Source organism: Carica papaya, chromosome 8, assembly GCF_054855325.1.
Source record: "Carica papaya isolate Zhongbai chromosome 8, ASM5485532v1, whole genome shotgun sequence".
Classification (NCBI taxonomy): domain Eukaryota; kingdom Viridiplantae; phylum Streptophyta; class Magnoliopsida; order Brassicales; family Caricaceae; genus Carica; species Carica papaya.
In genome coordinates, this window is record NC_142316.1 from 19,029,196 (window position 1) to 19,056,931 (window position 27,736).

General features: G+C 46.6%; 8 non-coding genes and 47 pseudogenes across 8 annotated transcripts; all 55 read right to left on the reverse strand.

Annotated features, from left to right (window-relative positions):
* Positions 1 to 16: 16 nt before the first annotated feature.
* Positions 17 to 135, reverse strand: LOC148248686 (5S ribosomal RNA; annotated as a pseudogene).
* Positions 136 to 683: 548 nt separating this feature from the next.
* On the reverse strand, positions 684 to 802 carry LOC148248687 (5S ribosomal RNA; annotated as a pseudogene).
* A 205-nt stretch (positions 803 to 1,007) lies between these two features.
* On the reverse strand, positions 1,008 to 1,126 carry LOC148248688 (5S ribosomal RNA; annotated as a pseudogene).
* A 559-nt stretch (positions 1,127 to 1,685) lies between these two features.
* Positions 1,686 to 1,804, reverse strand: LOC148248689 (5S ribosomal RNA; annotated as a pseudogene).
* A 562-nt stretch (positions 1,805 to 2,366) lies between these two features.
* LOC148248690 (5S ribosomal RNA) lies at positions 2,367 to 2,485 on the reverse strand. The gene has a single exon (XR_015815861.1). It is a non-coding gene; the product is annotated as a 5S ribosomal RNA (ribosomal RNA).
* Positions 2,486 to 2,694: 209 nt separating this feature from the next.
* On the reverse strand, positions 2,695 to 2,813 carry LOC148248691 (5S ribosomal RNA; annotated as a pseudogene).
* Positions 2,814 to 3,620: 807 nt separating this feature from the next.
* LOC148248692 (5S ribosomal RNA) lies at positions 3,621 to 3,739 on the reverse strand (annotated as a pseudogene).
* Positions 3,740 to 4,301: 562 nt separating this feature from the next.
* On the reverse strand, positions 4,302 to 4,420 carry LOC148248693 (5S ribosomal RNA; annotated as a pseudogene).
* A 210-nt stretch (positions 4,421 to 4,630) lies between these two features.
* Positions 4,631 to 4,749, reverse strand: LOC148248694 (5S ribosomal RNA; annotated as a pseudogene).
* A 204-nt stretch (positions 4,750 to 4,953) lies between these two features.
* Positions 4,954 to 5,071, reverse strand: LOC148248695 (5S ribosomal RNA; annotated as a pseudogene).
* Positions 5,072 to 5,632: 561 nt separating this feature from the next.
* LOC148248696 (5S ribosomal RNA) lies at positions 5,633 to 5,751 on the reverse strand (annotated as a pseudogene).
* Positions 5,752 to 5,953: 202 nt separating this feature from the next.
* On the reverse strand, positions 5,954 to 6,072 carry LOC148248697 (5S ribosomal RNA; annotated as a pseudogene).
* A 559-nt stretch (positions 6,073 to 6,631) lies between these two features.
* Positions 6,632 to 6,750, reverse strand: LOC148248698 (5S ribosomal RNA; annotated as a pseudogene).
* Positions 6,751 to 7,311: 561 nt separating this feature from the next.
* LOC148248699 (5S ribosomal RNA) lies at positions 7,312 to 7,430 on the reverse strand (annotated as a pseudogene).
* Positions 7,431 to 7,636: 206 nt separating this feature from the next.
* On the reverse strand, positions 7,637 to 7,755 carry LOC148248700 (5S ribosomal RNA; annotated as a pseudogene).
* Positions 7,756 to 7,964: 209 nt separating this feature from the next.
* LOC148248701 (5S ribosomal RNA) lies at positions 7,965 to 8,083 on the reverse strand (annotated as a pseudogene).
* A 207-nt stretch (positions 8,084 to 8,290) lies between these two features.
* On the reverse strand, positions 8,291 to 8,408 carry LOC148248702 (5S ribosomal RNA; annotated as a pseudogene).
* A 561-nt stretch (positions 8,409 to 8,969) lies between these two features.
* Positions 8,970 to 9,088, reverse strand: LOC148248703 (5S ribosomal RNA; annotated as a pseudogene).
* Positions 9,089 to 9,294: 206 nt separating this feature from the next.
* On the reverse strand, positions 9,295 to 9,413 carry LOC148248704 (5S ribosomal RNA; annotated as a pseudogene).
* A 209-nt stretch (positions 9,414 to 9,622) lies between these two features.
* On the reverse strand, positions 9,623 to 9,741 carry LOC148248705 (5S ribosomal RNA; annotated as a pseudogene).
* A 204-nt stretch (positions 9,742 to 9,945) lies between these two features.
* On the reverse strand, positions 9,946 to 10,063 carry LOC148248706 (5S ribosomal RNA; annotated as a pseudogene).
* A 561-nt stretch (positions 10,064 to 10,624) lies between these two features.
* Positions 10,625 to 10,743, reverse strand: LOC148248707 (5S ribosomal RNA). Its single transcript, XR_015816017.1, has one exon. It is a non-coding gene; the product is annotated as a 5S ribosomal RNA (ribosomal RNA).
* Positions 10,744 to 10,948: 205 nt separating this feature from the next.
* On the reverse strand, positions 10,949 to 11,067 carry LOC148248708 (5S ribosomal RNA; annotated as a pseudogene).
* Positions 11,068 to 11,269: 202 nt separating this feature from the next.
* Positions 11,270 to 11,388, reverse strand: LOC148248709 (5S ribosomal RNA). The gene has a single exon (XR_015814874.1). It is a non-coding gene; the product is annotated as a 5S ribosomal RNA (ribosomal RNA).
* Positions 11,389 to 11,951: 563 nt separating this feature from the next.
* On the reverse strand, positions 11,952 to 12,070 carry LOC148248710 (5S ribosomal RNA; annotated as a pseudogene).
* Positions 12,071 to 12,275: 205 nt separating this feature from the next.
* LOC148248711 (5S ribosomal RNA) lies at positions 12,276 to 12,394 on the reverse strand (annotated as a pseudogene).
* A 561-nt stretch (positions 12,395 to 12,955) lies between these two features.
* LOC148248712 (5S ribosomal RNA) lies at positions 12,956 to 13,074 on the reverse strand (annotated as a pseudogene).
* Positions 13,075 to 13,278: 204 nt separating this feature from the next.
* On the reverse strand, positions 13,279 to 13,397 carry LOC148248713 (5S ribosomal RNA; annotated as a pseudogene).
* Positions 13,398 to 13,960: 563 nt separating this feature from the next.
* LOC148248714 (5S ribosomal RNA) lies at positions 13,961 to 14,079 on the reverse strand (annotated as a pseudogene).
* Positions 14,080 to 14,288: 209 nt separating this feature from the next.
* On the reverse strand, positions 14,289 to 14,407 carry LOC148248715 (5S ribosomal RNA; annotated as a pseudogene).
* An 871-nt stretch (positions 14,408 to 15,278) lies between these two features.
* LOC148248716 (5S ribosomal RNA) lies at positions 15,279 to 15,397 on the reverse strand. The gene has a single exon (XR_015814631.1). It is a non-coding gene; the product is annotated as a 5S ribosomal RNA (ribosomal RNA).
* A 205-nt stretch (positions 15,398 to 15,602) lies between these two features.
* On the reverse strand, positions 15,603 to 15,721 carry LOC148248717 (5S ribosomal RNA; annotated as a pseudogene).
* A 560-nt stretch (positions 15,722 to 16,281) lies between these two features.
* LOC148248718 (5S ribosomal RNA) lies at positions 16,282 to 16,400 on the reverse strand (annotated as a pseudogene).
* Positions 16,401 to 16,962: 562 nt separating this feature from the next.
* On the reverse strand, positions 16,963 to 17,081 carry LOC148248719 (5S ribosomal RNA). The gene has a single exon (XR_015815862.1). It is a non-coding gene; the product is annotated as a 5S ribosomal RNA (ribosomal RNA).
* A 537-nt stretch (positions 17,082 to 17,618) lies between these two features.
* On the reverse strand, positions 17,619 to 17,737 carry LOC148248720 (5S ribosomal RNA; annotated as a pseudogene).
* A 204-nt stretch (positions 17,738 to 17,941) lies between these two features.
* Positions 17,942 to 18,059, reverse strand: LOC148248721 (5S ribosomal RNA; annotated as a pseudogene).
* A 560-nt stretch (positions 18,060 to 18,619) lies between these two features.
* Positions 18,620 to 18,738, reverse strand: LOC148248722 (5S ribosomal RNA; annotated as a pseudogene).
* A 561-nt stretch (positions 18,739 to 19,299) lies between these two features.
* Positions 19,300 to 19,418, reverse strand: LOC148248723 (5S ribosomal RNA). Its single transcript, XR_015815067.1, has one exon. It is a non-coding gene; the product is annotated as a 5S ribosomal RNA (ribosomal RNA).
* Positions 19,419 to 19,623: 205 nt separating this feature from the next.
* On the reverse strand, positions 19,624 to 19,742 carry LOC148248724 (5S ribosomal RNA; annotated as a pseudogene).
* Positions 19,743 to 20,301: 559 nt separating this feature from the next.
* Positions 20,302 to 20,420, reverse strand: LOC148248725 (5S ribosomal RNA; annotated as a pseudogene).
* An 861-nt stretch (positions 20,421 to 21,281) lies between these two features.
* Positions 21,282 to 21,400, reverse strand: LOC148248726 (5S ribosomal RNA; annotated as a pseudogene).
* A 204-nt stretch (positions 21,401 to 21,604) lies between these two features.
* LOC148248727 (5S ribosomal RNA) lies at positions 21,605 to 21,723 on the reverse strand (annotated as a pseudogene).
* A 209-nt stretch (positions 21,724 to 21,932) lies between these two features.
* On the reverse strand, positions 21,933 to 22,051 carry LOC148248728 (5S ribosomal RNA; annotated as a pseudogene).
* Positions 22,052 to 22,256: 205 nt separating this feature from the next.
* Positions 22,257 to 22,375, reverse strand: LOC148248729 (5S ribosomal RNA; annotated as a pseudogene).
* A 560-nt stretch (positions 22,376 to 22,935) lies between these two features.
* On the reverse strand, positions 22,936 to 23,054 carry LOC148248730 (5S ribosomal RNA; annotated as a pseudogene).
* A 205-nt stretch (positions 23,055 to 23,259) lies between these two features.
* Positions 23,260 to 23,378, reverse strand: LOC148248731 (5S ribosomal RNA; annotated as a pseudogene).
* A 560-nt stretch (positions 23,379 to 23,938) lies between these two features.
* Positions 23,939 to 24,057, reverse strand: LOC148248732 (5S ribosomal RNA; annotated as a pseudogene).
* Positions 24,058 to 24,262: 205 nt separating this feature from the next.
* On the reverse strand, positions 24,263 to 24,381 carry LOC148248733 (5S ribosomal RNA; annotated as a pseudogene).
* A 558-nt stretch (positions 24,382 to 24,939) lies between these two features.
* Positions 24,940 to 25,059, reverse strand: LOC148248734 (5S ribosomal RNA; annotated as a pseudogene).
* A 206-nt stretch (positions 25,060 to 25,265) lies between these two features.
* Positions 25,266 to 25,384, reverse strand: LOC148248735 (5S ribosomal RNA; annotated as a pseudogene).
* Positions 25,385 to 25,945: 561 nt separating this feature from the next.
* Positions 25,946 to 26,064, reverse strand: LOC148248736 (5S ribosomal RNA; annotated as a pseudogene).
* Positions 26,065 to 26,273: 209 nt separating this feature from the next.
* On the reverse strand, positions 26,274 to 26,392 carry LOC148248737 (5S ribosomal RNA; annotated as a pseudogene).
* Positions 26,393 to 26,594: 202 nt separating this feature from the next.
* LOC148248738 (5S ribosomal RNA) lies at positions 26,595 to 26,712 on the reverse strand (annotated as a pseudogene).
* A 561-nt stretch (positions 26,713 to 27,273) lies between these two features.
* Positions 27,274 to 27,392, reverse strand: LOC148248739 (5S ribosomal RNA). The gene has a single exon (XR_015816020.1). It is a non-coding gene; the product is annotated as a 5S ribosomal RNA (ribosomal RNA).
* A 205-nt stretch (positions 27,393 to 27,597) lies between these two features.
* LOC148248740 (5S ribosomal RNA) lies at positions 27,598 to 27,716 on the reverse strand. Its single transcript, XR_015815314.1, has one exon. It is a non-coding gene; the product is annotated as a 5S ribosomal RNA (ribosomal RNA).
* Positions 27,717 to 27,736: the final 20 nt, after the last annotated feature.

The following is a 27,736-nucleotide window of genomic DNA, read 5'->3' on the forward strand; positions in this document are numbered from 1 at the left end:
CCCATCTGAAAAAAAATTATTGAGATACGAGGACTTCCGAAGAGGTCACCCATCCGAGTACTACACTCGCTCAAGCACACTTAACTGTAGAGTTCTGATGGGATCCAGTGCATTAGTGCTGGTATGATGCCACTTGTTTAATTTTGCGCTTCAAATACATACACTCCTTCTCTTTTCTTCCTCCTCCCAATATTTGTTTCCTTGTGCGTGCGCACTGCACCTCCCGTACTCGTTCTAATATCAAGTAAAATGTCACGGCGCCGTGACTCACATTTGCGAATAAACCTGCGGACCATAAATCAAGTCGCGCGTAACGTCGAAAGAATCATCTGCAAAAAGATGGGTGTAACACGAGGACCTCCCAAGAAAATGGGCGAAATATAAGGACTTCGCAGGAGGTCACCCATCCGAGTTCTTTTCTCACCCAAGCACCCTTAACTGCGGAGTTCTGATAGAATCCGTTGCATTAGTGCTGGTATGATCCCTCATGTTTCATTCTGCACTGCAAATACATACACTCTTTCTCCTCCCGTCATTTGTTTCCTTGTGCGTGCACTCTGCATCTCTCTTTCTCATTCTAATATCAAGTAATATGCCCCAGCACCGTGACTCACCTTTGCAAATGAACCAGCGGTTTATAATTCCATTCGCGCATAACTTCGAACAACCAATCCGAAAAAAAATAAGTACAAAACGAGGGCTTCCCAAGTGGTCACCCATCCGAGTACTACTCTCGTCCAAGCACACTTAACTGCGGAGTTCTGATGGGATCCGGGGCTTTAGTGCTGGTATGATCGCACCTGTTTAATTTCGCGATGCAAATACATATACTCCTTCTCCTTTCTTCCCCCTCCCGTCATTTGTATCCTTGTGCGTTAACACTTCACCTCTCATTCTCGTTCTAATATCGATTAAAATGCCCCTGCTTATTGACTCACATTTGCGTATAAACCAGCGGACCCTAGTTCCAGACGAGCGTAACGTCGAACGACCCGTCTGAAAAAAAATTGGTGCGACACGAGGACTTCCCAGGAGGTCACGCATCCGAGTACTAATCTCGCCCAAGCACACTTAACTGCAGAGTTCTGATGGGATCCGGTGCAATAGTGCTGGTATGATCACACCCGTTTAATTTTGCGCTTCTATTATATAAACTCATTCCACTTTCTTCCCCCTCCCGTCATTTGTTTCCTTGTGCGTGCGCACTGCACCTCCCGTTCTCGTTCTAATATCAAGTAAAATGCCACGGCGCCGTGACTCACATTTGCTAATAAACCTGAGGACCATAATTCAAGTCGCGCGTAACGTCGAAAGAATCATCTGCAAAAAAATGGGTGCAACACGAGGACTTCACAAGAAAATGGGTGAAATATAAGAACTTCGCAGGAGGTAACCCATGCTAGTACTACTCTCGCCCAAGCACACTTACCTACGGAGTTCTGATAGAATCCGTTGCATTAGTGCTGGTATGATCGCACCTGTTTCATTTCTTGCTGAAAATACATACACTCCGTCTCCTTCCTTCCCCCTCCCATCAATTGTTTCTTTGTGCGTTCACACTGCACCTCTCCTTCTCGTTCTAATATGGATTAAAATGCCCCTGCTTCTTGACTCACATTTGCGTATAAACCAGCGGACCCTAGTTCCAGTCGCGCGTAACGTCGAACGACCCGTCTGAAAAAAAATTGGTGCGACACGAGGACTTCCCAGGAGGTCACCAATCCGAGTACTACTCTCGCCAAAGCACACTTAACTGCGGAGTTCTGACGGAATCCGGTGCATTAGTGCTGGTATGATCGCACACGTTTAATTCCGCGCTGCAAATACATAAACTCCTTCTCCTTTCTTCCCCCTCCCGTCATTTGTTTCCTTATGCGTGCGCACTGCCCCTCCCGTGCTCCTTCTAATATAAAGTAACATGCTACGGTGCCGTGACTCACATTTGCGAATAAACCTGAGGACCATAATTCAAGTCGCGCGTATCGTCGAAAGAATCATCTGCAAAAAAATGGGTGGAACACGAGGACTTCCTAAGAAAATTGGTGAAATATAAGGACTTCGCATGAGGTCACCCATCCTAGTGCTACTCTCGCCCAAGCACCCTTAACTTGCGGAGTTCTGATAGAATCCGTTGCATTGGTGCTGGTATGATCGCTCATGTTTCATTCTGCGCTGCAAATACATACACTTTTTCTCCCTCCATCCCCCCTCCCGTCATTTGTTTCCTTGTGCGTGCACTCTGCATCTCTCCTTCTCGTTCTAATATCGATTAAAATGCCCCTGCTTCTTGACTCACATTTGCGTATAAACCAGCGGACCCTAGTTCTAGTCGCGCGTAACGTCGAACGACCCGTCTGAAAAAAAAATTAGTGCGACACGAGGACTTCCCAAGAGGTCACCCATCCGAGTACTACTCTCGCCCAAGCACACTTAACTGCGGAGTTCTGATGGGATCCGGTGCATTAGTGCTGGTATGATCGCACATGTTTAATTTTGCGCTGCAAATACATAAACTCCTTCACCTTTCTTCTCCCTCCCGTCATTTGTTTCCTTGTGCGTGCACACTGCACCTCTCGTTCTCGTTCAAATATCAAATAAAATGCCACGACACCGTGACTCACATTTGCTAATAAATCTGCGGACCATAATTAAAGTCGCGCGTAACGTCGAATGGCACATCTGAAAAAAAGAAAATGGATGCAACACGAGAACTTCCCACGATGTAACCCATAATTGTACTACTTTCACCAAAGCACACTTGACAGCGGAGTTCTGATGGGATCCGGTGCATTTGTGCTGGTATGATCGCACCTGTTTAATTTCGCACTGCAAATACATACACTCATTCCCCTTTCTTCCCCCTCCCGCCATTTGTTTCCTTTTACGTGCGCACTGCACCTCCCGCTCTCGTTCTAATATCAAGTAAAATGCCACGGCACCGTGACTCACATTTGCGAATAAACCTGAGGACCATAATTCAAATCGCGCGTAACGTCGAAAGAATCATCTGCAAAAAAATGGGTGCAACACGAGGACTTCACAAGAAAATGGGTGAAATATAAGGACTTCGCAGGAGGTAACCCATGCTAGTACTACTCTCGCCCAAGCACCCTTACCTACGGAGTTCTGATAGAATCCTTTGCATTAGTGCTGGTATGATCGCACCTGTTTCATTTCGTGCTGAAAATACATACACTCCCTCTCCTTCCCTCCCCCTCCCATCGATTGTTTCAAAAAAAACCTGAGGACTATAATTCAAAAAAATGGGTGCAACACGAGGACTTCACAAGAAAATGGGTGAAATATAAGGACTTCGCAGGAGATAACCCATGCTAGTACTACTCTCGCCCAAGCACCTTACCTACGGAGTTCTGATAGAATCCGATGCATTAGTGCTGGCATGATCGCACCTGTTTCATTTCGTGCTGAAAATACATACACTCTTTCTCCTTCCCTCCCCCTCCCGTCATTTGTTTCTTTGTGTGTGCACTCTTTCATCTCTCCTTCTCGTTCTAATATCGATTAAAATGCCCCTGCTTCTTGACTCACATTTACGTATAAACTAGTGGACCCTAGTTGCAGTCGCACATAACGTCGAACGACCCGTCTGAAAAAAAAAATTAATGCGACATGAGGACTTCCCAGGAGATCACCCATCCGAGTACTACTCTCGCCCAAGCACACTTAACTGCGGAGTTCTAATGGGATCTGGTGCATTAGTGCTGGTATGATCGCACCTGTTTAATTTCGCGCTGCAAATACATAAACTCCTTCTCCTTTCTTCCCCCTCCCGTCATTTGTTTCCTTGTGCGTGCGCACTGCACCTCACGTTCTCGTTCAAATATCAAGTAAAATGCCACGGCGCCGTGACTCACATTTGTGAATAAACCTGAGTACCATAATTCAAGTCGCGCGTAAAGTCGAAAGAATCATCTGCAAAAAAATGGGTGCAACACGAGGACTTCCTAAGAAAATAGGTGAAATATAAGGACTTCGCAGGAGGTCACCCATCCTAGTGCTACTCTCGCCCAAGCACCCTTAACTTGCGGAGTTCTGATAGAATCCGTTGCATTGGTGCTGATATGATTGCTAATGTTTCATTCTGCACTGCAAATACATACACTTTTTCTCCCCCCATCCCCCCTCCCGTCATTTGTTTCCTTGTGCGTGCACTCTGCATCTCTCCTTCTCGTTCTAATATCGATTAAAATGCCCCTGCTTCTTTACACACATTTGCGTATAAACCAGTGGACCCTAGTTCCAGTCGCGCGTAACGTCGAACGACCCATCTGAAAAAAAAATTAGTGCGACACGAGGACTTCCCAGTAGGTCACCCATCCGAGTACTACTCTCGCCCAAGCACACTTAATTGCGGAGTTCTGATAGGCTCCGGTGCATTAGTGCTGGTATGATCGCTCCTATCTAATATCGCGCTGCAAATACATAATCTACTCCTCCTTTCTTCCCCCTCCCGTCATTTGTTTCCTTGTGCGTGCGCACTGCACCTCTCGTTCTCGTTCAAATATCAAGTAAAATGCCACAGCACCGTGACTCACATTTGCGAATATATCTGCGGACCATAATTAAAGTCGCGCGTAACTTCGAACGACACATCTGAAAAAAAAGAAAATGGGTGCAACACGAGAACTTCCCATGAGGTAACCCATCATTGTACTACTTTCGCTAAAGCACACTTAACTGCGGAGTTTTGATGGGATCCGGTACATTTGTGCTGGTGTGACCGCACCTGTTTAATTTCGTGCTGAAAATACATACACTCCTTCTTCCCTCCCCCCCTCCCATCATTTGTTTCCTTGTGCGTTCACACTGCACATCTCCTTCTCGTTCTAATATCGATTAAAATGCCTCTGATTCTTGACTCACATTTGCGTATAAACCAGCGGACCATAGTTCCAGTCGCGCGTAACATCGGACGACCCATCTGAAAAAAAATTGTTGCGATACGAGGACTTCCCAATAGGTCACCCATCCGAGTACTACTCTCGCCCAAGCACGATTAACTGCAGAGTTCTGATGGGATCCAGTGCATTAGTGCTGGTATGATGCCACTTGTTTAATTTTGCACTTCAAATACATACACTCCTTCTCTTTTCTTCCTCCTCCCGTCATTTGTTTCCTTGTGCGTGCGCACTGCACCTCCCGTACTCGTCCTAATATCAAGTAAAATGCCACGGCGTCGTTTCTCACATTTGCGAATAAACCTGCGGACCATAAATCAAGTCGCGCGTAACGTCGAAAGAATCATCTGCAAAAAGATGGGTGCAACACGACGACCTCCAAAGAAAATGGGTGAAATATAAGGACTTCGCAGGAGGTCACCCATCCGAGTACATTTCTCGCCCAAGCACCCTTAACTGCGGAGTTCTGATAGAATCCGTTGCATTAGTGCTGGTATGATCCCTCATGTTTCATTTTGCACTGTAAATACATACACTCTTTCTCTTCCCATCCCCCTTCCCGTCATTTGTTTCCTTGTGCGTGCACTCTGCATCTATCTTTCTCGTTCTAATATCAAGTAATATGCTCCGGCACCGTGACTCACCTTTGCAAATGAACCAGCGGCTTATAATTCCATTCGCGCGTAACGTCGAACAACCCATCTGAAAAAAAATAGGTGCAACACGAGGGCTTCCTAGGTGGTAACCCATCCGAGTACTACTCTCGCCCAAACACACTTAACTGCGGAGTTCTAATGAGATCCAGGGCTTTAGTGCTGGTATGATCGCACCTCTTTAATTTCGCGCTGCAAATAAATACACTCCTCCTTTCTTCCCCTTTCCGTTATTTGTTTCCTTGTCCGTTCACACTTCTCCTCTCATTCTCGTTCTAATATCGATTAAAATGCCCCTGCTTCTTGACTCACATTTGCGTATAAACCAGCGGACCCTAGTTCCAGACGCGCGTAACGTCGAACGACCATTCTGAAAAAAAATTTGTGCGACACAAGGACTTCCCAGGAGGTCAACCATCCGAGTACTAATCTCGCCCAAGCACACTTAACTGCGGAGTTCTAATGGGATCTGGGGCTTTAGTGCTGGTATGATCGCACCTGTTTAGCTTCGCGCTGCAAATACATACAATCCTTCTCTTTTCTTCCCCCTCCCGTCATTTGTTTCCTTGTGCGTGCGCGCTGCACCTCCCGTTCTCGTTCTAGTATCAAGACAAATGCTACAGCGCCGTGCCTCACATTTGCGAATAAACCTGAGGACCATAATTCAAGTCGCGCGTAACGTCGAAAGAATCATCTGCAAAAAAATGGGTGTAACACGAGGACTTCACAAGAAAATGGGTGAAATATAAGGACTTCGCTGAAGGTAACCCATGCTATAACTAGTCTCGCCCAAGCACCCTTACCTACGGAGTTCTGATAGAATCCGTTGCATTAGTGCTGGTATGATCGCACCTGTTTCATTCTGCGCTGCAAATACATACACATTTTCTCCTTCCCTCCCCCTCCCATCAATTGTTTCCTTGAGCGTTCACACTGCACCTCTCCTTCTCGTTCTAATATCGATTAAAATGCCCATGCTTCTTGACTCACATTTGCGTATAAACTAGCGGATCCTAGTTCCAGTCGCGCGTATTGTCGAACGACCCGTCTGAAAAAAAATTTGTGCGACACGAGCACTTCCTAGGAAGTAACCCATCCGAGTACTACTCTCACTCAAACACACTTAACTGCAGAGTTCTGATGGGATCTAGTGCATTAGTACTGGTATGATCGCACCCGTTTAATTTCGCGCTGCAAATACATAAACTCCTCTCTTTTCTTCCCCCTCCAGTCATTTGTTTCCTTGTGCGTGCGCACTGCACCTCCCGTGCTGGTTCTAATATCAAGTAAAATGCTACGGTGCCGTGACTCACATTTGCGAATAAACCTGACGACCATAATTCAAGTCGCGCGTATCGTCGAAAGAATCATCTGCAAAAAAAATGGGTGTAACACGAGGACTTCCTAAGAAAATGGGTGAAATATAAGGACTTCGCAGGAGGTCACCCATCCTAGTGCTACTCTCGCCCAAGCACCCTTAACTTGCGGATTTCTGATAGAATCCGTTGCATTCGTGCTGGTATGATTGCTAATGTTTCATTCTGCGCTGCAAATACATACACTTTTTCTCCCTCCATCCCCCCTCCCGTCATTTGTTTCCTTGTGCGTGCACTCTGCATCTCTGCTTCTCGTTCTAATATCGATTAAAATGCCCCTGCTTCTTGACTCACATTTGCGTATAAACCAGCGGATCCTAGTTCCAGTCGCGCGTATTGTCGAACGACCCGTCTGAAAAAAAATTGGTGCGACACGAGGACTTCCTAGGAGGTCACCCATCCGAGTACTACTCTCGCCCAAACACACTTAACTGCAGAGTTCTGATGGGATCCAGTGCATTAGTGCTGGTATGATCGCACCCGTTTAATTTCGCGCTGCAAATACATACACTCCTTCTCCTTTCTTCCCCCTTCCGTCAATTGTTTCCTTGTGCGTTCACACTTCACCTCTCATTCTCGTTCAAATATCGATTAAAATGCCCTTGCTTCTTGACTCACATTTGGGTATAAACCAGTGGACCCTAGTTTTAGTCGAGCGTAACGTCGAAGGACCCGTCTGAAAAAAAAATTAGTGCGACACAAGGACTTCCCAGGAGGTGACCCATCCAAGTACTACTCTCGCCCAAGCACACTTAACTACGGAGTTCTGATGGGATCCGGTGCATTAGTGATAGTATGATCACAACTGTTTAATTTTGCGCTGCAAATACATAAAGTCCTTCTCCTTTCTTCCCCTTCCCGTCATTTGTTTCCTTGTGCGTGCGCACTGCACCTCTCGTTCTCGTTCAAATATCAAGTAAAATGCCACGGCGTCGTGACTCACATTTGTGAATAAATCCGCGGACCATAATTAAAGTCGCGCGTAACGTCGAACCGCACATCTGAAAAAAAGAAAATGGGTGCAGCACGAGAACTTCCAAGGAGGTAACCCATCATTGTACCACTTTCGCCAAAGCACACTTAATTACGGAGTTCTGATGGGATCCGTTGCATTTGTGCTGGTGTGACCGCACCTGTTTAAATTTCGTGCAGAAAATACATACACTCTCCTTCTTCCCTCCCCCCCTCCCATCATTTGTTTCCTTGTGCGTTCACACTGTACCTCTCCTTCTCGTTCTAATATCGATTAAAATGCCCCTGATTCTTGACTCACATTTGCGTATAAACCAGCGGACCATATTTCCAGTCGCGCGTAACGTCGAACGACCCATCTTAAAAAAAATTGTTGCGATACGAGGACTTCCCAAGAGGTCACCCATCCGAGTACTACTCTCGCCCAAGAACACTTAACTGCAGAGTTCTGATGGGATCCAGTGCATTAGTGCTGGTATGATGCCACTTGTTTAATTTTGCGCTTTAAATACATACACTCCTTCCCTTTTCTTCATCCTCCCGTCATTTGTTTCCTTGTGCGTGCGCACTGCACCTCCCGTACTCGTTCTAATATCAAGTAAAATGCCACGGCGCCGTGACTCACATTTGCGAATAAACCTGCAGACCATAAATCAAGTCGCGCGTAACGTCGAAAGAATCATCTACGAAAAAATGGGTGCAACACGAGGACCTCCTAAGAAAATGGGTGAAATATAAGGACTTCGCAGGAGGTCACCCATCCGAGTACTTTTCTCGCCCAAGCACCCTTAACTGCGGAATTCTGATAGAATCCGTTGCATTAGTGCTGGTATGATCACTCATGTTTCATTCTGCACTGCAAATACATACACTCTTTCTCCTCCCATCCCCCCGCCCGTCATTTGTTTCCTTGTGCGTGCACTCTGCATCTCTCTTTCTCGTTTTATTATCAAGTAATATGCCCCGGCACCGTGACTCACCTTTGCAAATGAACCAGCGGTTTATAATTCCATTCGCGTGTAACGTCGAACAACCCATCTGAAAAAAAATAGGTGCAACACGAGGGCTTCCCAAGTGGTCACCCATCCGAGTACTACTATCGCCCAAGCACACCTAACTGCGGAGTTCTGATGGGATCCGAGGCTTTAGTCCTGGTATGATCGCACCTGTTTAATTTCGCGCTGCAAATACATACACTCCTTCTCCTTTCTTCCCTCTCCCGTCATTTGTTTCCTTGTGCGTTCACACTTCACCTCTCATTCTCGTTCTAATATCGATTAAAATGCCCCTGCTTCTTGACTCACATTTGCGTATAAACCAGTGGACCCTAGTTCTAGTCGCGCGTAACGTCGAACGACGCGTCTGAAAAAAAAATTAGTGCGACACAAGGACTTCCCAGGAGGTCACCCATCCGAGTACTACTCTCGCCCAAGCACACTTAGCTGCGGAGTTCTGATGGGATTCGATGCATTAGTGATGGTATGATCGCACCTGTTTAATTTTGCGCTTCAAATACATAAAGTCCTTCTCCTTTCTTCCCCCTCCCGTCATTTGTTTCCTTGTGCGTGCGCACTGCACCTCTCGTTCTCGTTCAAACATCAAGTAAAATGCCACGGCGTCGTGACTCACATTTGCGAATAAATCTGCGGACCATAATTAAAGTTGCGCGTAACGTCGAACCGCACATCTGAAAAAAAGAAAATGGGTGCAACACGAGAACTTCCCAGGAGGTAACCCATCATTGTACCGCTTTCGCCAAAGCACACTTAACTGCGGAGTTCTGATGGGATCCGGTGCATTTGTGCTGGTGTGACCGCACCTGTTTAATTTCGTGCAGAAAATACATACACTCCTTCTTCCCTCCCCCCCTCCCATCATTTGTTTCCTTGTGCGTTCACACTGCACCTCTCATTCTCGTTCTAATATCGATTAAAATGCCCCTGATTCTTGACTCACATTTGCGTATAAACCAGCGGACCATAGTTCCAGTCGCGCGTAACGTCGAACGACCCATCTTAAAAAAAATTGTTGCGATACGAGGACTTCCCAAGAGGTCACCCATCCGAGTACTACTCTCGCCCAAGCACGCTTAAATGGAGAGTTCTGATGGGATCCAGTGCATTAGTGCTGGTATGATGCCACTTGTTTAATTTTGCGCTTGAAATACATACACTCCTTCCCTTTTCTTCATCCTCCCGTCATTTGTTTCCTTGTGCGTGCGCACTGCACCTCCCGTACTCGTTTTAATATCAAGTAAAATGCCACGGCGCCGTGACTCACATTTGCGAATAAACCTGCGGACAATAAATCAAGTCGCATGTAACATCGAAAGAATCATCTACAAAAAGATGGGTGCAACACGAGGACCTCCCAAGAAAATGGGTAAAATATAAGGACTTCGCAGGAGGTCACCCATCCGAGTACTTTTCTTGCCCAAGCACCCTTAACTGCGGAGTTCTGAAAGAATCCGTTGCATTAGTGCTGGTATGATCCCTCATGTTTCATTCTGCACTGCAAATACATACACTCTTTCTCCTCCCATCCCCCCTCCCGTCATTTGTTTCCTTGTGCGTGCACTCTGCATCTCTCTTTCTTGTTCTAATATCAAGTAATATTCCCCGGCACCGTGACTCACCTTTGCAAATGAACCAGCGGTTTATAATTCCATTCGCGCGTAACGTCAAACAACCAATCCGAAAAAAAATAGGTGCAACACGAGGGCTTCCCAAGTGGTCACCCATCCGAGTACTACCCTCGCCCAAGCACACTTAACTGCGGAGTTCTAATGGGATCCGGAGCTTTAGTGCTGGTATGATCGCACCTGTTTAATTTCGCGCTGCAAACACATACACTCCTTCTCCTTTCTTCCCCCTCCCGTCATTTGTTTCATTGTGCCTTCACACTTCACCTCTCATTCTCGTTCTAATATCGATTAAAATGCCCCTGATTCTTGACTCACATTTGCGTATAAACCAGCGGACCCTAGTTCCAGACGCGCGTAACGTCGAACGACCCGTTTGAAAAAAAATTCGTGCGACACGAGGACTTCCCAAGAGGTCATCCATCCGAGTACTAATCTCGCCCAAACACACTTAACTGCAGAGTTCTGATGGGATCCGGGGCTTTAGTGCTGGTATGATCGCTCCTGTTTAGTTTAGCACTGCAAATACATACACTCCTCCTTTCTTCCCCCTCCCGTCATTTGTTTCCTTGTGCGTTCACACTTCACCTCTCATTCTCGTTCTAATATCGATTAAAATTCCCCTGCTTCTTGACTCACATTTGCGTATAAACCAGCGGACCCTAGTTCCAGTTGCGCGTAACTTCGAACGACCGGTATGAAAAAAAATTGGTGCGACACGAGGACTTCCCAGGAGGTCACCCATCCGAGTACTACTCTCGCCCAAGCAAACTTAACTGCGGAGTTCTGATGGGATCCGGTGCATCAGTGCTGGTATGATCACACCCGTTTAATTTCGCGCTGCAAATACATAAACTCCTTCTCCTTTCTTCCCCCTCCCGTCATTTCTTTCCTTGTGCGTGCGCACTGCACCTCCCGTGCTCGTTCTAATATCAAGTAAAATACTACGGTGTCGTGGCTCACATTTGCGAATAAACCTGAGGACCATAATTCAAGTCGCGCGTAACGTCGAAAGAATCATCTGCAAAACGATGGGTGCAACACGAGGACCACCCAAGAAAATGGGTGAAATATAAGGACTTCGCAGGAGGTCACCCATCCGAGTACTTTTTCTCGCCCGAGCACCCTTAACTGCGGAGTTCTGATAGAATCGGTTGCATTAGTGCTAGTATGAACCCTCATGTTTTATTCTGCACTGCAAATACATACACTCTTTCTCCTTCCAACCCCCCTCCCGTCATTTGTTTCCTTGTGCGTGCACTCTGCATCTCTCTTTCTCGTTCTAATATCAAGTAATATGCCCCGGCACCGTGACTCACCTTTGCAAATGAACCAATGATTTATAATTCCATTCGCGTGTAACATCGAACAACCCATCCGAAAAGAAAAACAGGTACAACACGAGGGCTTCCCAGGTGGTGACCCATCCGAGTACTACTCTCGCCCAAGCACACAAAACTGCGGAGTTCTGATGGGATCCAGAGCTTTAGTGCTGGTATGATCGCACCTGTTTAATTTCGTGCTGCAAATACATACACTCCTTCTCCTTTCTTCTCCCTCCCGTCATTTGTTTCCTTGTGCGTTCATACTTGACCTCTCATTCTCTTTCTAATATCGATTAAAATGTCCCTGCTTCTTGACTCACATTTGCGTATAAACCAGCGGACCCTAGTTCCAGACGCGCGTAACGTCGAACGACCTGTTTGAAAAAAAATTAGTGCGACACGAGGACTTCCCAGGAGGTCACCAATCCGAGTACTAATCTCGCCCAAGCACACTTCACTGCGGAGTTCTGATGGGATCCGGTGCATTAGTGCTGGTATGATCGCACCTGTTTAATTTCGCGCTGCAAATACATAAATTCATTCCCCTTTCTTCCCCCTCCCGTCATTTGTTTCCTTGTGCGTGCGCACTGCACCTCCCGTTCTCGTTCTAATATCAAGTAAATAGCTACAGCGCCGTGACTCACATTTGCGAATAAACCTGAGGACCATAATTCAAGTCGCGCGTAACGTCGAAAGAATCATCTACAAAAAAATGGGTGCAACACGAGGACTTCACAAGAAAATGGGTGAAATATAAGGACTTCGCAGGAGGTAACCCATGCTAGTACTACTCTCGCCCAAGCACCCTTACATACATAGTTCTGATAGAATCCGTTGCATTAGTGCTGGTATGATCGCACCAGTTTAATTTCGCGCTGCAAATACAAAAACTCCATCTCCTTTCTTCCCCCTCCCGTCATTTGTTTCCTTGTGCGTGCGCACTGCACCTCTCGTTCTCGTTCAAATATAAAGTAAAATGCCACGGCCCCGTGACTCACATTTGCGAATAAATCTGCGGACCATAATTAAAGTCGCGCGTAACATCGAACGGCACATCTGAAAAAAAAAATGGGTGCAACACGAGAACTTCCCAGGAGGTAACCCATCATTGTACTACTTTCGCCAAAGCACACTTAACTGCGGAGTTCTGATGGGATCCGGTGCATTAGTGTTGGTGTGACCGCACCTGTTTAATTTCGTGCTGAAAATACATACACTCCTTCTTCCCTCCCCCCCTCCCATCATTTGTTTCCTTGTGCGTTCACACTGCACCTCTCCTTCTCGTTCAAATATTGATTAAAATGTCCCTGATTCTTGACTCACATTTGCGTATAAACCAGTGGACCGTAGTTCCAGTCACGCGTAACGTCGAACGACCCGTCTAAAAAAAAATTGGTGCGACACGAGGACTTCCCAGGAGGTCACCCATCCGAGTACTACTCTCGCCCAAGCACACTTAACTGCGGAGTTCTGATAGGATCCAGTGCATTAGTGCTGGTGTGATCGCACCTGTTTAATTTTGCGCTGCAAATATATAAACTCATTCCCCTTTCTTCCCTTCTCCCGTCATTTGTTTCCTTGTGCGTGCGCACTGCACCTCCCGTTCTCGTTCTAATATCAAGTAAAATTCTACGGTGCCGTGACTCACATTTGCGAATAAACCTGAGGACCATAATTCAAGTCGCGCGTATCGTCGAAAGAATCATCTGCAAAAAAATGGGTGCAACACGAGGACTCCCTAAGAAAATGGGTAAAATATAAGGACTTCATAGGAAGTCACCCATCCTAGTGCTACTCTCGCCCAAGAACCTTTAACTTGCGGAGTTCTGATAGAATCCGTTGCGTTGGTGCTGGTATGATTGCTCATGTTTCATTCTGCGCTGCAAATACATATACTTTTTCTACCTCCATCCCCCCTCCCGTCATTTGTGTCCTTGTGCGTGCACTTTGCATCTCTCTTTCTCGTTCTAATATCGATTCAAATGCTCCTGCTTCTTGACTCACATTTGTGTATAAACTAGTGGACCCTTGTTCCAGTCGCGCGTAACGTCGAACGACCCATCTGAAAAAAAAATTAGTGCGACACGAGGACTTCCCAAGAGATAACCCATTCGAGTAATACTCTCGCCCAAGCACACTTAACTGCGGAGTTCTGATGGGATCCGGTGCATTAGTGCTGGTATGATCGAACCTGTTTAATCTCGCGCTGCAAATACATAAACCCCTTCTCCTTTATTCCCCCTCCCGTCATTCGTTTCCTTGTGCGTGCGCACTGCACCTCTCGTTCTCGCTCAAATATCAAGTAAAATGCCACGGCACCGTGACTCACATTTGCGAATAAATCTGCGGACCATAATTAAGGTCGCGCATAAGGTCGAACGGCACAACTGAAAAAAAGAAAATGGGTGCAACACGAGAACTTCCCAGGAGGTAACCCATCATTGTACTGCTTTCGCCAAAGCACACTTAACTGCGGAGTTCTGATGGGATCCGGTGCATTTGTGCTGGTGTGACCGCACCTGTTTAATTTTGTGCTGAAAATACATACACTCCTTCTTCCCTCCCACCCTCCCATCATTTGTTTCCTTGTGCGTTCACACTGCACCTCTCATTCTCGTTCTAATATCGATTAAAATGCCCCTGATTCTTGACTCACATTTGCGTATAAACCAGCGGACCATAGTTCCAGTCGCGCGTAACGTCGAACGACCCATCTGAAAAAAAATTATTGAGATACGAGGACTTCCCAAGAGGTCACCCATCCGAGTACTACACTAGCCCAAGAACACTTAACTGCAGAGTTCTGATGGGATCCAGTCCATTAGTGTTGGTATGATGCCACTTGTTTAATTTTGCGCTTCAAATACATACACTCCTTCTATTTTCTTCCTCCTCCCAACATTTGTTTCCTTGTGCGTGCGCACTGCACCTCCCGTACTCGTTCTAATATCAAGTAAAATGCCACGACGCCGTGACTTACATTTGCGAATAAACCTGCGGACCATAAATCAAGTCGCGCGTAACGTCGAAAGAATCATCTGCAAAAAGATGGGTGCGACACGAGGACCTCCCAAGAAAATGGGCGAAATATAAGGACTTCGCAGGAGGTCACCCATCCGAGTTCTTTTCTCACCCAAGCACCCTTAACTGCGGAGTTCTGATAGAATCCGTTGCATTAGTGCTGGTATGATCCCTCATGTTTCATTCTGCACTGCAAATACATACACTCTTTCTCCTCCCGTCATTTGTTTCCTTGTGCGTGCACTCTGCATCTCTCTTTCTCGTTCTAATATCAAGTAATATGCCCCGGCACCGTGACTCACCTTTGCAAATGAACCAGCGGTTTATAATTCCATTCGCGCATAACGTCGAACAACCAATCCGAAAAAAAATAAGTACAACACGAGGGCTTCCCAAGTGGTCACCCATCCGAGTACTACTCTCGCCCAAGCACACTTAACTGCGGAGTTCTGATGGGATCCGGGGCTTTAGTGCTGGTATGATCGCACCTGTTTAGTTTCGCGCTGCAAATACATATACTCCTTCTCCTTTCTTTCCCCTCCCGTCATTTGTATCCTTGTGCGTTAACACTTCACCTCTCATTCTCGTTCTAATATCGATTAAAATGCCCCTGCTTATTGACTCACATTTGCGTATAAACCAGCGGACCCTAGTTCCAGACGCGCGTAACTTCGAACGACCCGTCTGAAAAAAAATTGGTGCGACACGAGGACTTCCCAGGAGGTCACGCATCCGAGTACTAATCTCGCCCAAGCACACTTAACTGCAGAGTTCTGATGGGATCCGGTTCAATAGTGCTGGTATGATCGCACCCGTTTAATTTTGCGCTTCTATTACATAAACTCATTCCCCTTTCTTCCCCCACCCGTCATTTGTTTCCTTGTGCGTGCGCACTGCACCTCCCGTTCTCGTTCTAATTTCAAGTAAAATGCCACGGCGCCGTGACTCACATTTGCTAATAAACCTGAGGACCATAATTCAAGTCGCGCGTAACGTCGAAAGAATCATCTGCAAAAAAATGGGTGCAACACGAGGACTTCACAAGAAAATGGGTGAAATATAAGAACTTCGCAGGAGGTAACCCATGCTGGTACTACTCTCGCCCAAGCACCCTTACCTACGGAGTTCTGATAGAATTCGTTGCATTAGTGCTGGTATGATCGCACCTGTTTCATTTCTTGCTGAAAATACATACACTCCTTCTCCTTCCTTCCCCCTCCCATCAATTGTTTCCTTGTGCGTTCACACTGCACCTCTCCTTCTCGTTCTAATATGGATTAAAATGCCCCTGCTTCTTGACTCACATTTGCGTATAAACCAGCGGACCCTAGTTCCAGTCGCGCGTAACGTCGAACGACCCGTCTGAAAAAAAAATTGGTGCGACACGAGGACTTCCCAGGAGGTCACCAATCCGAGTACTACTCTCGCCAAAGCACACTTAACTGCGGAGTTCTGACGGAATCCGGTGCATTAGTGCTGGTATGATCGCACACGTTTAATTCCGCGCTGCAAATACATAAACTCCTTCTCCTTTCTTCCCCCTCCCGTCATTTGTTTCCTTGTGCGTGCGCACTGCCCCTCCCGTGCTCCTTCTAATATAAAGTAAAATGCTACGGTGCCGTGACTCACATTTGCGAATAAACCTGAGGACCATAATTCAAGTCGCGCGTATCGTCGAAAGAATCATCTGCAAAAAAATGGGTGGAACACGAGAACTTCCTAGGAAAATTGGTGAAATATAAGGACTTCGCATGAGGTCACCCATCCTAGTGCTACTCTCGCCCAAGCACCCTTAACTTGCGGAGTTCTGATAGAATCCGTTGCATTGGTGCTGGTATGATCGCTCATGTTTCATTCTGCGCTCCAAATACATACACTTTTTCTCCCTCCATCCCCCCTCCCGTCATTTGTTTCCTTGTGCGTGCACTCTGCATCTCTCCTTCTCGTTCTAATATCGATTAAAATGCCCCTGCTTCTTGACTCACATTTGCGTATAAACCAGCGGACCCTAGTTCCAGTCGCGCGTAACGTCGAACGACCCGTCTGAAAAAATAATTAGTGCGACACGAGGACTTCCCAAGAGGTCACCCATCCGAGTACTACTCTCGCCCAAGCACACTTAACTGCGGAGTTCTGATGGGATCCGGTGCATTAGTGCTGGTATGATCGCACATGTTTAATTTTGCGCTGCAAATACATAAACTCCTTCTCATTTCTTCTCCCTCCCGTCATTTGTTTCCTTGTGCGTGCACACTGCACCTCTCGTTCTCGTTCAAATATCAAATAAAATGCCACGACACCGTGACTCACATTTGCTAATAAATCTGCGGACCATAATTAAAGTCGCGCGTAACGTCGAATGGCACATCTGAAAAAAAAAAAATGGATGCAACACGAGAACTTCCCACGATGTAACCCATAATTGTATTACTTTCGACAAAGCACACTTGACAGCGGAGTTCTGATGGGATCCGGTGCATTTGTGCTGGTATGATCGCACCTGTTTAATTTCGCACTGCAAATACATACACTCATTCCCCTTTCTTCCCCCTCCCGTCATTTGTTTCCTTGTGCGTGCGCACTGCACCTCTCGTTCTCGTTCAAATATCAAGTAAAATGCCACGGCGCCGTGACTCACATTTGCGAATAAACCTACGGACCATAATTAAAGTCGCGCGTAACGTCGAACGGCACATCTGAAAAAAAGAAAATGGGTGCAACACGAGAACTTCCCAGGAGGTAACCCATCATTGTACTACTTTCACCAAAGCACACTTAACTGCGGAGTTCTGATGGGATCCGGTGCATTTGTGCTGGTGTGACCGCGCCTGTTTAATTTCGTGCTAAAAATACATACACTCCCTCTTCCCTCCCTCCCTCCCATCATTTGTTTCCTTGTGCGTTCACACTGCATATCTCCTTCTCGTTCTAATATCGATTAAAATTCCCCTCATTCTTGACTCACATTTACGTATAAACCAGCGGACCATAGTTCCAGTCGCGCGTAACGTCGAACGACCCATCTGAAAAAAAATTGTTGCGATACGAGGACTTCCCAAGAGGTCACCCATCCGAGTACTACACTCGCCCAAGCACACTTAACTGCAGAGTTCTGATTGGATCTAGTGCATTAGTGCTGGTATGATGCCATTTGTTTAATTTTGCGCTTCAAATACATACACTCCTTCTCTTTTCTTCCTTCTCCCGTCATTTATTTCCTTGTGCTTGCGCACTGCACCTCCCGTTCTCGTTCACATATCAAGTAAAATGCCACGGCGTCGTGACTCACATTTGCGAATAAACCTGAGGACCATAAATCAAGTCGCGCGTAACGTCGAAAGAATCATCTGCAAAAAGATGGGTGCAACACGAGGACCTCCCAAGAAAATGGGTGAAATATAAGGACTTTGCAGGAGGTCACCCATCCGAGTACTTTTCTCGCCCAAGCACCCTTAACTGCGGAGTTCTGATAGAATCCGTTGCATTAGTGCTGGTATGATCGCACCTGTTTAATTTCGTGCTGAAAATACATACACTCTCTCTCCTTCCCTCCCCCTCCCATCGATTGTTTCCTTGTGCGTTCACACTGCACCTCTTCTTCTCGTTCTAATATCGATTAAAATGCCCCTGCTTCTTGACTCACATTTGCGTATAAACCAGCGGACCCTAGTTCCAGTCGCGCGTAAAGTCGAACGACATATCTGAAAAAAAATTGTTGCGATACGAGGACTTCCCAGGAGGTCACCCATCCGAGTACTACTCTCGCCCAAGCACAGTTAACTGCGGAGTTCTGATGGGATCCGGTGCATTTGTGCTGGTATGATAGAACCCGTTTAATTTCGCGCTGCAAATACATAAATTCCTTCTCCTTTCTTCCCCCTCCCGTCATTTGTTTCCTTGTGCGTGCGCACTGCACCTCCCGTGCTCGTTCTAATATAAAGTAAAATGCTACGGTGCCGTGACTCACATTTGCGAATAAACCTGAGGACCATAATTCAAGTCGCGCGTATCGTCGAAAGAATCATCTGCAACACAATGGGTGAAACACGAGGACTTCCTAAGAAAATGGGTGAAATATAAGGACTTCGCAGGAGGTCACCCATCCTAGTGCTACTCTCGCCCAAACACCCTTAACTTGCGGAGTTCTGATAGAACCCGTTGCATTGGTGCTGGTATGATTGCTCATGTTTCATTCTGCGCTGCAAATACATACACTTTTTCTCCCTCCGTCCCCCCTCCCTTCATTTGTTTCCTTGTGCATACACTCTGCATCTCTCCTTCTCGTTCAAATATCAAGTAATATGCCCCGGCACCGTGACTCACCTTTACAAATGAACCAGCGGTTTATAATTCCATTCGCGCGTAACGTCGAACAACCCATCCGAAAAAAAATATGTGCAACACGAGGGCTTCCCAGGTGGTCACCCATCCAAGTACTACCCTCGCCCAAGCACACTTAACTGCGAAGTTCTGATGGGATCCGGAGCTTTAGTGCTGGTATGATCGCATCTTTTTAATTTTTCGCTGTAAATACATACACTCCTTCTCCTTTCTTCCCCCTCCCGTCATTTGTTTCCTTGTGCGTTCACACTTCACCTCTCATTCTCGTTCTAATATTGATTAAAATGACCCTGCTTCTTGACTCACATTTGCGTATAAACCAGCGGACCCCAGTTCCAGTCGCGCGTAACGTCGAACGACCCGTCTGAAAAAAAATTTGTGCGACACAAGGACTTCCCAGGAGGTCACCCATCCGAGTATTAATCTCGCCCAAGCACACTTCACTGCGAAGTTCTGATGGGATCCGATGCATTAGTGCTGGTATGATCGCACCAGTTTAATTTCGCGCTGCAAATACATAAACTCATTCCCCTTTCTTCCCCCTCCCGTCATTTGTTTCCTTGTGCGTGCGCACTGCACCTCCCGTTCTCGTTCTAATATAAAGTAAAATGCTAAAGCGCCGTGAATCACATTTGCGAAAAAACCTGAGGACCATAATTCAAGTCGCGCGTAACATCGAAAGAATCATCTGCAAAAAAATGGGTGCAACACGAGAACTTCACAAGAAAATGGGTGAAATATAAGGACTTCGCAGGAGGTAACCCATGCTAGTACTACTCTCGCCCAAGCACCCTTACCTACGGAGTTCTGATAGAATCCGTTGCATTAGTGCTGGTATGATCGCACCTGTTTCATTTCGTGCTGAAAATACATACACTCCTTCTCTTTCCCTCCCCCTCCCATCAATTGTTTCCTTGTGCGTTCACACTGCACCTCTCCTTCTCGTTCTAATATCGATTAAAATGCCTCTGCTTCTTGACTCACATTTGCGGATAAACCAGCGGACACTAGTTCCAGTCGCGCGTAACGTCGAACGACCCGTCTAAAAAAAAATTGGTGCGACACGAGGACTTCCCAGGAGGTCACCCATCTGAGTACTACTCTCGCCCAAGCACACTTAACTGCGGAGTTCTGACAGGATCTGGTGCATTAGTGCTGGTATGATCACACCCGTTTAATTCTGCACTGCAAATGCATAAACTCCTTCTCCTTTCTTCCCCCTCCCGTCATTTGTCTCCTTGTGCGTGCGCACTGCACCTCCCGTGCTCGTTCTAATATAAAGTAAAATGCTACGGTTCCGTGACTCACATTAGCGAATAAACCTGAGGACCATAATTCAAGTCGGGAGTATCGTCGAAAGAATCATCTGCAAAAAAAGGGTGCAACACGAGGACTTCCTAAGAAAATGGGTGAAATATAAGGACTTCGCAGAAGGTAACCCATGCTAGAACTACTCTCGCCCAATGACCCTTAACTTGCGGAGTTCTGATAGAATCCGTTGCATTGGTGCTGGTATGATTGCTCATGTTTCATTCTGCGCTGCAAATACATACACTTTTTCTCCCTCCATCCCCCCTCCCGTCATTTGTTTCCTTGTGCTTGCACTCTGCATCTCTCCTTCTTGTTCTAATATCGATTAAAATGTCCCTGCTTCTTGACTCACATTTGCGTATAAACCAGTGGACCCTAGTTCCAGTCGCGCGTAACGTCGAACGACCCGTCTGAAAAAAAAAATTAGTGCGACACGAGAACTTCCCAGGAGGTCACCCATCTTAGTACTACTCTCGCCCAAGCACACTTAACTGCGGAGTTCTGATGGGATCCGGTGTTTAATGTTGCGCTGCAAGTACATAAACTCCTCCTTTCTTCCCCCTCTCGTCATTTGTTTCCTTGTGCGTGCGCACTGCACCTCCCGTTCTCGTTCAAATATCAAGTAAAATGCCACGGCGCCGTGACTCACATTTGCGAATAAATCTGCGGAACATAATTAATGTCGCGCGTAACGTCGAACGGCACATCTGAAAAAAAGAAAATGGGTGCAACATGAGAACTTCCCAGGAGGTAACCCATCATTGTACTACTTTCGTCAAAGCACACTTAACTGCGAAGTTCTGATGGGATCCGGTGCATTTGTGCTGGTGTGAGCGCACCTGTTTAATTTCGGGCTGAAAATACATACACTCCTTCTTCCCTCCCCCCCTCCTATCATTTGTTTCCTTGTGCATTCACACTGCACCTCTCCTTCTCGTTCTAATATCGATAAAAATGCCACAGATTCTTGACTCACATTTGCATATAAACCAGCGGATTATAGTTCCAGTCGCACGTAACGTCGAACGACCCGTGTAAAAAAAAATTGGTGCGACACGAGGACTTCCCAAGAGGTCACCCATCCGAGTACTGCTATCGCCCAAGCACACTTAACTGCGAAGTTCTGATGGGATCCGAGGCATTAGTGCTGGTATGACCGCACCCGTTTAATTTCGCGCTGCAAATACATAAACTCCTTCTCCTTTCTTCCCCCTCCCGTCATTTGTTTCCTTGTGCGTGCGCACTGCACCTCTCGTTCTCGTTCAAATATCAAGTAAAATACAACAGCGCTGTGACTCACATTTGCGAATAAATCTGCGGACCATAATTAAAGTCGCGCGTAACGTCGAACGGCACATCTGAAAAAAAGAAAATGGGTGCAACACGAGAACTTCCCAGGAGGTAACCCATCATTGTACTGCTTTCGCCAAAGCACACTTAACTGCGGAGTTCTGATGGGATCCGGTGCATTTGTGCTGGTGTGACCGCACCTGTTTATTTTCGTGCTGAAAATACATACACTCCTTCTTTCCTCCCCCCTCCCATCATTTGTTTCCTTTTGCGTTCACACTGCACCTCTTCTTCTTGTTCTAATATCGATAAAAATGCCCCTGATTCTTGACTCACATTTGCGTATAAACCAGCGGACCATAGTTCCAGTCGCACCTAACGTCGAACGACCCATCTGAAAAAAAAAATTGTTGGGATACGAGGACTTCCCAAGAGGTCACCCATCCGAGTACTACTCTCGCCCAAACACACTTAACTGCAGAGTTCTCATGGGATCCAGTGCAGTAGTGCTGGTATGATGCCACTTGTATAATTTTGCGCTTCAAATACATACACTCATTCTCGTTTCTTCCTCATCCCGTCATTTGTTTCCTTGTGCGTGCGCACTGCACCTCCCGTACTCGTTCTAATATCAAGTAAAATGCCACGGCGCCGTGACTCACATTTGCAAATAAACTTGCGGACCATAAATCAAGTCGCGCATAACGTCGAAAGCATCATCTGCAAAAAGACGGGTGCAAGACGAGGACCTCCCAAGAAAATGGGTGAAATATAAGGACTTCGCAGGAGGTCACCCATCCGAGTACTTTTTTCGCCCAAGCACCCTTAACTGCGAAGTTCTGAAAGAATCCGTTGCATTAGTGCTGGTATGATCCCTCATGTTTCATTCTGCACTGCAAATACACACACTCTTTCTCCTCCCATCGCCCCTCCCGTCATTTGTTTCCTTGTGCGTGCACTCTGCATCTCTCTTTCTCGTTCTAATATCAAGTAATATGACCCGGCACCGTGACTCACCTTTGCAAATGAACCAGCGGTTTATAATTCCATTCGCGCGTAACGTCGAACAACCCATCCCAAAAAAAATAGGTGCAACACGAGGGCTTCCCAAGTCGTCACCCATCCGAGTACTACGCTCACCCAAGCACACTTAACTGCGGAGTTCTGATGGGATCCGGAGCTTTAGTGCTGGTAAGATCGCACCTGTTTAATTTCGCGCTGCAAATACATACACACCTTCTCCTTTCTTCCCCCTCCCGTCATTTGTTTCCTTGTGCGTTCACACTTCACCTCTCATTCTCGTTCTAATATCGATTAAAATGCCCCTGCTTCTTGACTCACATTTGCGTATAAACCAGCGGACCCTAGTTCTAGATGCGCGTAACGTCGAAAGACCCGTCTGAAAAAAAATTGGTGCGACACGAGGACTTCCCAGGTGGTCACCCATCCGAGTACTAATCTCCCCCAAGCACACTTCACTGCAGAGTTCTGATGGGATCCGGTGCATTAGTGCTGGTATGATCGCACATGTTTAATTTGGCGCTGCAAATACATACACTCCTTCTCTTTTCTTCCTCCTCCCGTCATTTGTTTCCTTGTGCGTGCGCACTGCACCTCCCGTACTCATTCTAATATCAAGTAAAATGCCACGATGCCGTGACTCACATTTGCGAATAAACCTAAGGACCGTAAATCAAGTCGCGCGTAACGTCGAAAGAATCATCTGCAAAAAGATGGGTGCAACACGAGGACCTCCCAAGAAAATGGGTGAAATATAAGGACTTCGCAAGAGGTCACCCATCCGAGTACTTTTCTCGCCTAAGCACCCTTAACTGCGGAGTTCTGATAGAATCCGTTGCATTAGTGCTGGTATGATCCATCATGTTTCATTCTGCACTGCAAATACATACACTCTTTCTCCTCCCATCCCCCCTCCCGTCATTTGTTTCCTTGTGCGTGCACTCTGCATCTCTCTTTCTCGTTCTAATATCAAGTAATATGCCCCGGCACCGTGACTCACCTTTGCAAATGAACCAGCGGTTTATAATTCCATTCGCGCGTAACGTCGAACAACCCATCCGAAAAAAAATAGGTGCAACACGAGGGCTTCCCAAGTTGTCACCCATCCGAGTACTACTCTCGCCCAAGCACACTTAACTGCGGAGTTCTGAAGGGATCCGGGGCTTTAGTGCTGGTATGATCGAACTTGTTTAATTTCGCGCTGCAAATACATACACTCCATCTCCTTTCTTCCCCCTCCCGTCATTTGTTTCCTTGTGCGTTCACACTTCACCTCTCATTCTCATTCTAATATCGATTAAAATGCCCCTGCTTCTTGACTCACATTTGCGTATAAACCAGCGGACCCTAGTTCTAGACGCGCGTAACGTCGAACGACCCATCTGAAAAAAAATTGGTGCAACACGAGGACTTCCCAGGAGGTCACCCATCCGAGTACTAATCTCGCCGAAGCACACTTCACTGCGGAGTTCTAATGGGATCCGGTGCATTAGTGCCGGTATGATCGCACTTGTTTAATTTCGCGCTGCAAATACATAAACTCATTCCCCTTTCTTCCCCCTCCCGTCATTTGTTTCCCTGTGCGTGCGCACTGCACCTCCCGTTCTCGTTCTACTATCAAGTAAAATGCCACGGCGCCGTGACTCACATTTGCGAATAAACCTGAGGACCATAATTCAAGTCGCGCGTAACGTCGAACGAATCATCTGTAAAAAAAAGGGTGCAACACGAGGACTTCCTAAGAAAATTGGTAAAATATAAGGACTTCGCAGAAGGTAACCCATGCTAGAACTACTCTCGCCCAAGCACCCTTACCTACGGAGTTCTGATAGAATCCGTTGCATTAGTGCTGGTATGATCGCACCTGTTTCATTTCGTGCTGAAAATACATACACTCCTTCTCCTTCCCTCCCCTTCCCATCAATTGTTTCCTTGTGCGTTCACACTGCACCTCTCCTTCTCGTTCTAATATCGATTAAAATGACCCTTCTTCCTGACTCACATTTGCGTATAAACCAGCGGACCCTCGTTCCAGTCGCGCGTAACGTCGAACGACCCGTTTGAAAAAAAAATTGGTGCGACACGAGGATTTCCTAGCAGGTCACCCATCCAAGTACTACTCTCGCCCAAGCACACTTAACTGCAGAGTTCTGATGGGATCCGGTGCATTACTGCTGGTATGATGCCATTTGTTTAATTTTGCGCTTCAAATACATACACTCCTTCTCCTTTCTTCCCCCTCCGGTCATTTGTTTCCTTGTGCGTTCACACTTCACCTCTCATTCTCGTTCTAATATCGATTAAAATGCCCCTGCTTCTTGACTCACATTTGCGTATAAACCAGTGGACCCTAATTCCAGTCGCGCGTAACGTCGAACGACCCGTCTGAAAAAAAATTGGTGCGACACGAGGACTTCCAAAGAGGTCACCCATCCGAGTACTACTCTCACCCAAGCACACTTAACTGCGGAGTTCTGATGGGATCCGGTGCATTAGTGCTGGAATGATTGCACCTGTTTAATTTCGCGCTGCAAATACATAAACTCATTCCCCTTTCGTCCCCCTCCCGTCATTGTTTCCTTGTCCGTGCGCACTGTAGCTCCCGTTCTCGTTCTAATATCAAGTAAAATGCTACAGCACCGTGACTCACATTTGCGAATAAACCTGAGGACCATAATTCAAGTCGCGCGTAATGTCGAAAGAATCATCTGCAACAAAATGGGTACAACACGAGGACTTCCTAAGAAAATGGGTGAAATATAAGGACTTCGCAGGAGGTCACCCATCCTAGTGCTACTCTCGCCCAAGCACCCTTAACTTGCGGAGTTCTGATAAAATCCGTTGCATTGATGCTGGTATGATTGCTCATGTTTCATTCTGCGCTGCAAATACGTACACTTTTTCTCCCTCCATCCCCCTCCCATAATTTGTTTCCTTGTGCGTGCACTTTGCATCTCTCCTTCTCGTTCTAATATCGATTAAAATACCCATGTTTCTTGACTCACATTTGCGTATAAACCAGTGGACCCTAGTTCCAGTCGCGCGTAACGTCGAACAACCCGTCTGAAAAGAAAAATTAGTGTGACACGAGTACTTCCCAGGAGGTCACCCATCCGAGTACGACTCTCGCCCAAGCACACTTAACTGCGGAGTTCTGATGGGATCCGGTGCATTAGTGCTGGTATGATCGCACCTGTTTAATTTTGCGCTGCAAATACATAAACTACTTCTCCTTTCTTCCCCCTCCCGTCATTTGTTTCCTTGTGCGTGCGCACTGCACCTCTCGTTCTCGTTCAAATATCAAGTAAAATGCCACTGCGTCGTGACTCACATTTGCGAATAAATCTGCAGACCATAATTAAAGTCGCGCGTAACGTCGCACGGCACATCTGAAAAAAAGAAAATGGGTGCAACACGAGAACTTCCCATGAGGTAACCCATCATTGTACTACTTTCGTCAAAGCACACTTAACTGCGGAGTTCTGATGGGATCCGGTGCATTTGTGCTGGTGTGACCGCACCTGTTTAATTTCGTGCTGAAAATACATACACTCCTTCTTCCCTCCCCCCTCCCATCATTTGTTTCCTTGTGCGTTCACACTGCACCTCTCCTTCTCATTCTAATATCGATTAAAATGCCCCTGATTCTTGACTCACATTTGCGTATAAACAAGCGGACCATAGTTCCAGTCGCTCGTAACGTCGAACGACCCATCTAAAAAAAATTGTTGCGATACGAGGACTTCCCAAGAGGTCACCCATTCGAGTACTATTCTCTCCCAAGCACACTTAACTGCAGAGTTCTGATGGGATCCAGTGCATTAGCGCTGGTATGATGCCACTTGTTTAATTTTGCGCTTCAATTACATACACTCCTTCTCTTTTCTTCCTCATCCCGTCATTTGTTTCCTTGTGCATGCGCACTGCACCTCCCGTACTCGTTCTAATATCAAGTAAAATGCCACGGCGCCGTGACTCACATTTGCGAATAAACCTACGGACCATAAATCAAGTCGCGCGTAACGTCGAAAGAATCATCTGCAAAAAGACGGGTGCAACACGAGGACCTCCCAAGAAAATGGGTGAAATATAAGGACTTCGCAGGAGGTCACCCATCCGACTACTTTTCTCGCCCAAGCACCCTTAACTGCGGAGTTCTGATAGAATCCGTTGCATTAGTGCTGGTATGATCCCACATGTTTCATTCTGCACTGCAAATACATACACTCTTTCTCCTTCCATCCCCCCTCCCGTCATTTGTTTCCTTGTGCGTGCACTCTGCATCTCTCTTTCTCATTCTAATATCAAGTAATATGACCCGGCACCATGACTCACCTTTGCAAATGAACCAGCGGTTTATAATTCCATTCACGCGTAACGTCGAACAACCCATCCTAAAAAAAATAGGTGCAACACGTGGGCTTCCCAAGGGGTCACCCATCCGAGTACTACCCTCGCCCAAGCACACTTAACTAAGGAGTTCTGATGGGATCCGGAGCTTTAGTGCTGGTATGATCGCACCTGTTTAATTTCGCGCTGCAAATACATACACTCCTTCTCCTTTCTTCCCCCTCCCGTCATTTGTTTCCTTGTGCGTTCACACTTCACCTCTCATTCTCGTTCTAATATCGATTAAAATGCCCCTGCTTCTTGACTCACATTTGCGTATAAACCAGCAGACCCTAGTTCCAGACGCGGGTAACGTCGAGCGACCCGTCTGAAAAAAAATTGGTGCGACACGAGGACTTCCCAGGAGGTCACCCATCCGAGTACTAATCTCGCCCAATCACACTTCACTGCGGAGTTCTGATGGGATCCGGTGCATTAGTGCTGGTATGATCGCACCTCTTTAATTTTGTGCTGCAAA